Raw genomic sequence first — 8558 nt, 5'->3', positions numbered from 1 at the left:
TCCCTCTTTCCATTTAATAAACATTTCTTTCTTTCTTTTTAGCATGTGTTTAAGTTCTGTGTTCATCCATCCTGGTTTCCTTAAATGCTTCCCATTCTTCCTACTTTTCGGGATTGTTAACGATTGTGCTTTGAGAATCTCATTTTTAAAAATTTTCCATCCTTCCTGGACATTTTTGTCCTTAAGGACATCCAGCCATTGGATCCCTCCTATTCTCTTTCTGAGTCTCTTAAAATCTGCCTTTCTAAAATCTAACCTTGAAGTTTGAGTCTTCACATGTCTTCCTCCTCTAGTTATCCAAAATTCTATAATAGCATGATCGCTGCCTCCTAGGGTCCCAGCCACCTTTGCCTCCTCAACCATTTCCTCCCTGTTTATAAGGATTAGATCCAAAGTAGCAGATCCACTTGTTTTCTCCCCTACCTTTTGGAAGATAAAGTTGTCAGCAAGAGAGGATAAGAATTTGCTTGACCTGTTAGTTTTACTTGACAGAGATTCCCAACAAATGTCTGGATAGTTGAAATCTCCCATGACCACTACGTCATATTTTTTGGAGAACTTGGTCATTTGATACATAAAGAGTACATCCATATCTTCAGCTTGCCCAGGTGGCCTGTAGTAAATGCCTACAATGGTGTCCTTTCCGTTGTTCTCTCCTTGTATTCTTACCCAAACAGTTTCCACAGAACTCCCAGTCTCTGAAGCTTCAATCTCTGTGCAGATATACGCTTTTCTAACATACAATGCAACACCTCCTCCTCGTTTATCAAGTCTGTTTCTTGCAAATAAGTTGTATCCTTTTAGCCTTTTATTCCAATCATGTGTATCGTCCCACCAAGTTTCAGTGATTCCAATGACATCATATTCCTTTTCCTGCGTTAGTAGTTCCAATTCTCCTTGTTTGTTGCCCATGCTTTGTGCATTTGTATAAAAACATTTTAGTTTGTGATTGGTTTCTCTTCCTCCCATATTTTTATTATTTAAATTGTTTTGTCTTTGTTCTTCCTTTCCACTTCCAGTAGCAGAGATCTCAATAGTATTTGTCAGCTGTATGGCTTTTTCTGGCCTTTTGCTTCCCTTCCCACATTGTTCTAGTTTAAAGCTCTTCTGATGAGTGTAGCAAGGCGACTTCCAAATACATGTTTTCCAGTCTTCGTAAGGTGCACCCCATCTCTAGCAAGTAGTCCATCGTATAGGTAATTCATTCCGTGATCCAGAAATCCAAATCCTTGTTGACGGCACCATCGACGTAGCCAGTTGTTCACCTGTAGAATCTTATTCCACCTCATTGTTCCATGGCCATCCACTGGGAGGATGGATGAGAAGACCACCTGCACTCCCAATTCTTTCACTTTCTTGCCTAAGTCTTCAAAGTCACTGCAGATGGTTTCCAGGTCCTTTCTTGCGGTGTCATTTGTCCCCACATGTAGTAGCAGGAATGGGTAGTGATCTGTAGGTCTGAAGAATCTTGATATCCTGTCAGACACATCTTTAATTTTTGCTCCTGGAAGACAGCACATTTCTCTTGAGGTTATGTCTGGTCTGCAGATAGCGGCCTCTGTTCCTCTTAACAGGGAATCCCCCATGACCACCACTCTCCGTTTTTTCTTCACAACATTCTTCTTTTTCCATCCAGGAGGATTCTGAGGGCTTACAAGGTTATTCATTACTGGCAAAGTCTTATTTTGCTGTATTTCTTCATGGTTCTCCTGCGTGAGAGCCTGGTACTGGTTCCTGAGCAGTATGGGTGCTGACTGCCTCTCGATCCTCCTGCTTCTGTGGGTCACATGCTTCCATTCCTCTGTTTCGTCAGGTGCAGTTCGAATTTCTTCTCTTTCTGAATCATGAAGAGATAATTCTGCTCTGTCTAAGAACTCTTCACCTTCCTTAATGATTTTCAAGGTAGTTAACCTCTCTTCTAGAATTCGCAACTTTTCCTCCAACAGGGACACAAGCTTGCATTTCTGGCATGTGAAGTTTGGCTTTTCCACTGGCAAGTCTGTGAACATGTAGCAGGATATGCAGCTCACCAAATGGCTCCTGGACTCTTCCATGTTCTTATTGTTAATGTTCTGAAAACAGTGAAAAAAGCTTAAAAAAAAAGCGTCAAAATGCGCGCGCCAGTAGGCGCGCGGTTTACCGATGTCCTCTTTTCAGCTCTAACAGCCAAAATCTAGCATTCTTTGAGCTCGCGGAGACTCTTCACTTACCCAAAAATGCAGCGGGAATATGCAAATTATCTCCTCAGGACTCCACCCCTGGTTTACCAATGTCCTCTTTTCAGCTCCAACAGCCAAAATCCAGTGTTCTTTGAGCTCGCGGAGACTCTTCAATTACCCCAAAATGCAGTGGGAATATGCAAATTATCTCCTCAGGACTCCTCCCCTGGTTTACCGATGTCCTCTTTTCAGCTCCAACAGCCAAAATCCAGTGTTCTTTGAGCTCGTGGAGACTCTTCACTTACCCCAAAATGCAGTGGGAATATGCAAATTATCTACTCAGGACTCCTCCCCTGGTTTACCAATATCCTCTTTTCAGCTCCAGCAGCCAAAATCCAGTATATAAATATAAAGATATTCAATTGATATGGCAATGCGCATTAATAAATTGGGATACAACAATTTTGGGTTAAATATATATATATATATATATATATATATATCTAAAACTTCATATGTGGAATGTTTGAGTTGAACAGATCTGTGAATGTCAGAGTGAAGGTGACAGATGAGTAAATCAGCAGCTGCTAAGTGTGATTGATGTGACAGAGGCCTCATATGTTTGTATGTTTGAAAAAAAAAATGTTTCTTTATGTGAAGGTACAAAAATATATTTAATTCTGAGGAAATTATAATACATTATTAGGTATTACAGTGCCTACAAGTAGTATTCAACCTCCTGCAGATTTAGGTGGTTGACACATGCGGAATTAACTTGGCATTGTGACATTTGTACTGTAGATCAGCCTGGAAGTGGGAAATGCACTGCAGCAACTTTTTTTTGGTTTTTTGTTTTTTTAAAACGTTAAAAGTTAATTCAGAGTGTCATTTATTATTCAATCCCTCAAACCACAAGAATTCTGTTTGGTCCCCCTAAAGTATTAAGAAGTAGTTCAGGCACCAAGAATAATGAGCTTCACATGTGTGGATTAAAGATCTCTTTTGCCAGCCTTTTCTGACTATTTAAGACCCTCCCCAAACTTGTGAACAGCACTCAGACATGGTCAACATGGGAAAGACAAAAGAGCATTCCAAGGCCATCAGAGACAAGATCGTGGAGGGTCACAAGGCTGGCAAGGGGTACAAAACCCTTTCCAAGGAGTTGGGCCTACCTGTCTCCACTGTTGGGAGCATCATCCGTAAGTGGAAGGCTTATGGAACTACTGTTAGCCTTCCACGGCCTGGACAGCCTTTGAAGTTGTCCTCCCGTGCCGAGGCCAGGCTTGTCCGAAGAGTCAAGGCTAACCCAAGGACAACAAGGAAGGAGCTCCGGGAAGATCTCATGGCAGTGGGGACATTGGTTTCAGTCAATACCATAAGTAACGTACGCCACCGCAATGGTCTCGGTTCCAGACGAGCCCGTAAGGTACCTTTACTTTCAAAGCGTCATGTCAAGGCTTGTCTACAGTTTGCTCATGATCACTTGGAGGACTCTGAGACAGACTGGTTTAAGGTTCTATGGTCTGATGAGACCAAGATCGAGATCTTTGGTGCCAACCACACACGTGACGTTTGGACACTGGATGGCACTGCATACGACCCCAAGAATACCATCCCTACAGTCAAGCATGGTGGTGGCAGCATCATGCTGTGGGGCTGTTTCTCTGCCAAGGGGCCTGGCCATCTGGTCTGCATCCATGGGAAGATGGATAGCACGGCCTACCTGGAGATTTTGGCCAAGAACCTCCGCTCCTCCATCAAGGATCTTAAGATGGATCGTAATTTCATCTTCCAACAAGACAACGACCCAAAGCACACAGCCAAGAAAACCAAGGCCTGGTTCAAGAGGGAAAAAGTCAAGGTGTTGGAGTGGCCTAGTCAGTCTCCTGACCTTAACCCAATTGAAAACTTGTGGAAGGAGCTCAAGAATAAAGTCCACATGAGACACCCAAAGAACCTAGATAACTTGGAGAAGATCTGCATGGAGGAGTGGGCCAAGATAACTCCACAGACCTGTGCCGGCCTGATCAGGTCTTATAAAAGACGATTATTAGCTGTAATTGCAAACAAGGGTTATTCCACAAAATATTAAACATAGGGGTTGAATAATAATTGACCCACACTTTTATGTTTAAAATTTAATAAAATTCAACTGAGCAACATAACTTTTTGGCTTGTAAGATTTATGCTTCTGTTCATAAAACCTACTCTCGTTTGCAGTTTGAAGGCTCTAACTTATTTGCATCTTATCAAACCAGCTAAATCTGCAGGGGGTTGAATACTACTTGTAGGCACTGTATCTACATATATATATTTCTATATTTCTTTAATAATTATTATTTCTTGATTTAACTAATAGTGGATAAGGGCAACCACACATCAAAATGGTTTACAAAGCAAATTTATATTTAGAATAATTTTCCACATGATAATATTCTTGAATAACTATAATATTATTTTTAATGGTTACCTAAATAGGTACACACCTCTCTTTAGTCAAATCTATGCTACTCATCGATATGAAATTTATGCACAATATTTCTAGAAGAATAATTATTTTTAATTTGGTTCTGATATATACATAAATTTTATAAAATAATATTTTTGGTATTAAGGGGGAAAATGTGTTTTTGATCCTGATTACATAATCACTTTTGATCAATACTTATTTTCCACACATTTTAATAAAGAAGAAATAATAATAAGGTACTATGGTATAATTAAGAAGGGTATTACATGCAAAGTTGCATAATTTAATATTTTTTGGTGGTACAAGGTTATGACAAATATGAAATCATCCAGATAATGGAGATATAAGGGTATTTTTTATGGAGAATATAATTACTCTTCATTTGTCATTAAAATTTAAAGGCCTTATTTTTATTTTTATTCTTATTTTTACTCTTAATTTTATTTTTCATTTTTAAAATTTTATTCTTACTTTATACTTCTTATTTTTCTATTTTTTCATTTTTTAATTCTCATTTGATTTTATTTGAGTTCAATATCTCAATTGAGAAAACACATTAATATTTAATAAAGTAATGTCTAATACAAGAGTATTGCTTCATTAAATATATATTGCTAAGGAAAAAAATGTTTACATTTTCTGAGTAAACACAACAATTCATTCATTCATTTATTCATTCATTCATTCATTCATACATTCATATATTTATTCATTTTGGTTCAGGAGTATACATTCTTTGATATTATTGGTTTAATAAAGATATAAAAACTTGTTTTTTCAAGATACACTGACACCTATGGGTTGGAAAAGGTAATTACACCTATGACATAAAAATGTTCTATCATATGGAGAACTTGATTGATAATGAATTATTATCTATTATTGTTTATTATTCTCCCTTTGACTGTCTGCAGCGCGCCACACCTAGGAAGCGCACTCTCACACACAAGCCAGCATGCACACGTGCTCGCACGTGACAAAACCCCCTATCTGCCCCTACAACCTCTCCGTCACCATGCGTCAGACTCTCCTGCCTGTTTTATGATTTCAGGGCCCTAGCAGGAATCACCCCCCCCTCCCCAATTCCTTCCGCACCTTCCTTGCCTTCCTTGCACTGAGGTTAGCTCTTTGTCAGCCGTCTGGCTTGGTTACACAAGCTTCTTTGCAGAGAAACATGTTACTTCTGGCCCTCGCTAGGCGGCCGGCATCCAAAACCTTCCCTGGGCACCTGCTGAAAGCCTGGCCCCTTCACGGCCCCGGGTGCTTTTAACGCCATCATTTCCACACGGCGAGCAGCGGAGTCAATAAGCACTCCTAGCCGTGACAAGGAGCTCGGTGTCAGGCCTGCGTGAAGGCGGCAGGGTAGCGTACTTATCTGCCAACTGGCTCAGAGGCCTTGGGGCTTCCATCATCTAAGTTACTTTGGGTCGGTGTCCGGCAAGGCGCCGTTCCATGCTAGCCGAGCTGGGCAGTAGGTAAAAACGTCATCAAAATGGTCTACAGCACCCGGTATTCCCAGGAGGTCTCCCATCCAAGTACTCTCCGAGCCCAGCCCTGCTTTGCTTCCGAGATCAGATGAGATCAGGCATATCCAAGGTGGTATGGCCAGTAGAAGCTGCTCGATCCATCGCCCGGCCAGCCTTTCTCAGGATCGCTTGGTGGCGAGCAATCTGGCCGTGACGGGGCGGGCTCCGAAGGGTCCATGCAAAGTCTGTGCCGTCCCTACAGGTGTGGTTTGTTTAGCAGTGATTCACCTGCCGCATCAGGTGTCTTCAAAAATGTCTCGGCGCAGGGTCTCCTGCAGGCTAAACCCTTCATCGCGGTAATGTGACAGAAAGAGCAAGCTGGACCCGTAACTTGGGGGCGGAGCGAGACGTCCAGGGGTGAATGAAGTAAGAGGGTGAGATGGTTGCCAGTGACTTTGAGCTGCTCTTCAGGGGGGAGGGTCGTGTTGCCTGCAAAGGTCTTCTGCTTGGGGTTACCGGTGGTTGCCTCCAGCAACGGGGGAGACGCTGGTCCTGGTGAAAAGGAGCCTAGTATTAAAAGTAAAGAAGCAACAATGCTGGAGGCCCACGGTGATCAGAAGGATGCTGGTATTTTGCAGAGATGAAATAGCGCAAGAGAGAAAGCAAATGAAAAAAAGAAAAGAGAATGAATGTGTGCACTTGTGAAAGGGAATGGAAAAAAGGCATAGAAGAGAGTGCCCCCTGCTGGTGGAAGGAAGGAAAAAGCAAAAGCCTACAGCACCTGGTATTCCCAGGTGGTCTCCCATCCAAGTACTAACCAGGCCCAACCCTGCTTAGCTTTTGAGATCAGACGAGATTGGGCGTGTTCAGGGTGGTGTGGCCGTAGGCAGAGACTAGTCTCTCACTTGCTGCTTTTCTACTTTGACGTCTGGCTGCCAGCTGCCCTTTCCAGTGCTCAGCAAGACCAGGTCCTTTTGTGCTTTCCCTTCTCTTCAATTTTTTTGCTGGCTTCCTTAAAGGGTCTTGTAGACACAACGCCCCACTCAGAGCCGCTGAGTTCACTGATCGGCTGCAGCGCTGTCGACGGAACGTCAGCTTCACGGCCAATGCCACAGGCCGGGAGCAGAGGCGAGACTCACCGGTAGACAAGGGTAGGGTGAGTAGAGCGCGGTTAGTTGCTTTCTAATAGGCTGCAGCCGGGGATTAACTTTTAATGAAAGGGAACAATCCCTTTGACTGTCTGCAGCGCGCCACACCTAGGAAGCGCACTCTCACACACAAGCCAGCATGCACACGCTGCCCCTACAACCTCTCCGTCACCATGTGTGTCACCCTGGCCTGGATGCCACAAAATGTATTAAAGCTCTGTCTGAGAGCAAGGGGGAGGTTCTCTGGTCAGGGGAATATTAGCATGCAATGCTTCCTGTCTCAGGCCAGTAGGGGGAGCAGGCTGCCCCTATAAAAGTTGGTGCTGGGGGCAGGGTTAGAGAGAACTGGATTGCCTGTCTCAGCTCTGAGACGTGTCCCAGAGTGGAGCAGGGACAGAAAGTTGATTGCACCTAAGAGGAAGTGTGGCAGGAGGAGAGCCACAAGCCAGAGACAAGAGGCAAAGAGAGCCTGTCTTGGCAGAGAAAAGACTTAATTTTACCAGACTTTGGTGTCTGAGGCTGGAAGAATTCCATATCCCCCAGCAGAGAACCAGTCCGCAAGGGACTGTACATTCCTTGGCCTAAGAAGCCTGGAGGCCCTGCCACAACCGAAGGGACCAGTAAAGCCGTACAAGGCTGGGAGCAGAAAGGAACCCACGTCGCAGGCCATAAAGGCGAGAATACACAGAAAGCTCGGAAATGTGGGCTGTTACCCTATCAGGAGGAGATAGCCAGAAGGAGCGCAGAAAGCACAGTAGGCCTACACCCTCACCCTGACCAGGGCCAATTTCCCCGTTGCTCTCAGACATCCAGGTCCCCTCCTAGCCGGGACTGTTTATGGGTCAGTTTACCTGTTGTAGTAAAGACCCTGGACTGCAACTTGTTGTCTGTGTGCTCCTTGCTCCTCCCGCACTATCAGCACTGGGATTCTCACTACCATCACTCCCACCATCCATTATACTGCCCTGGGGCCGCACTCTTCCCGTGGGGAGTCACACTACCCTAGCTGCACACCTCATCAGCCCCAGCGGTCTGCATGCAGCAGCGGTTCCTAATAACCGCAATCCACGGGTGGCGTAGTCGGACATTATCAGCAGAACGTAGCAGACTACCATTGGCCTGACCACCCTGAGCCACGGAACCGGGTCGCCACTACTACCCCCATCGTCTCCCTATTGCCCGGATCCGAGTGCCCCACGGCCCAGGGGGCGAGTCAGCTTTGGCGTAGTCGGCAGGATTTCGTGCCCGCAACCACCGGGTACTGCGTGCCTGAAAAAGACTTTTGTACACTTACCTGTGGCGAAGTTTCCCGCCA

General features: G+C 44.4%; 1 non-coding gene and 1 pseudogene across 1 annotated transcript; both read right to left on the bottom strand.

The window, feature by feature from the left end:
- Positions 1-6123: 6123 nt before the first annotated feature.
- Positions 6124-6243, bottom strand: LOC141267623 (5S ribosomal RNA; annotated as a pseudogene).
- A 621-nt stretch (positions 6244-6864) lies between these two features.
- Positions 6865-6983, bottom strand: LOC141266601 (5S ribosomal RNA). Its single transcript, XR_012320632.1, has one exon. It is a non-coding gene; the product is annotated as a 5S ribosomal RNA (ribosomal RNA).
- Positions 6984-8558: the final 1575 nt, after the last annotated feature.

Source organism: Phyllobates terribilis, unplaced genomic scaffold (assembly GCF_046119375.1).
Source record: "Phyllobates terribilis strain yellow unplaced genomic scaffold, ASM4611937v1 Scaffold_4__5_contigs__length_816908805, whole genome shotgun sequence".
NCBI classification, from domain to species: domain Eukaryota; kingdom Metazoa; phylum Chordata; class Amphibia; order Anura; family Dendrobatidae; genus Phyllobates; species Phyllobates terribilis.
Note: the sequence above shows the minus strand (reverse complement) of the source record. Positions and strands in the feature narration are given on the sequence as shown.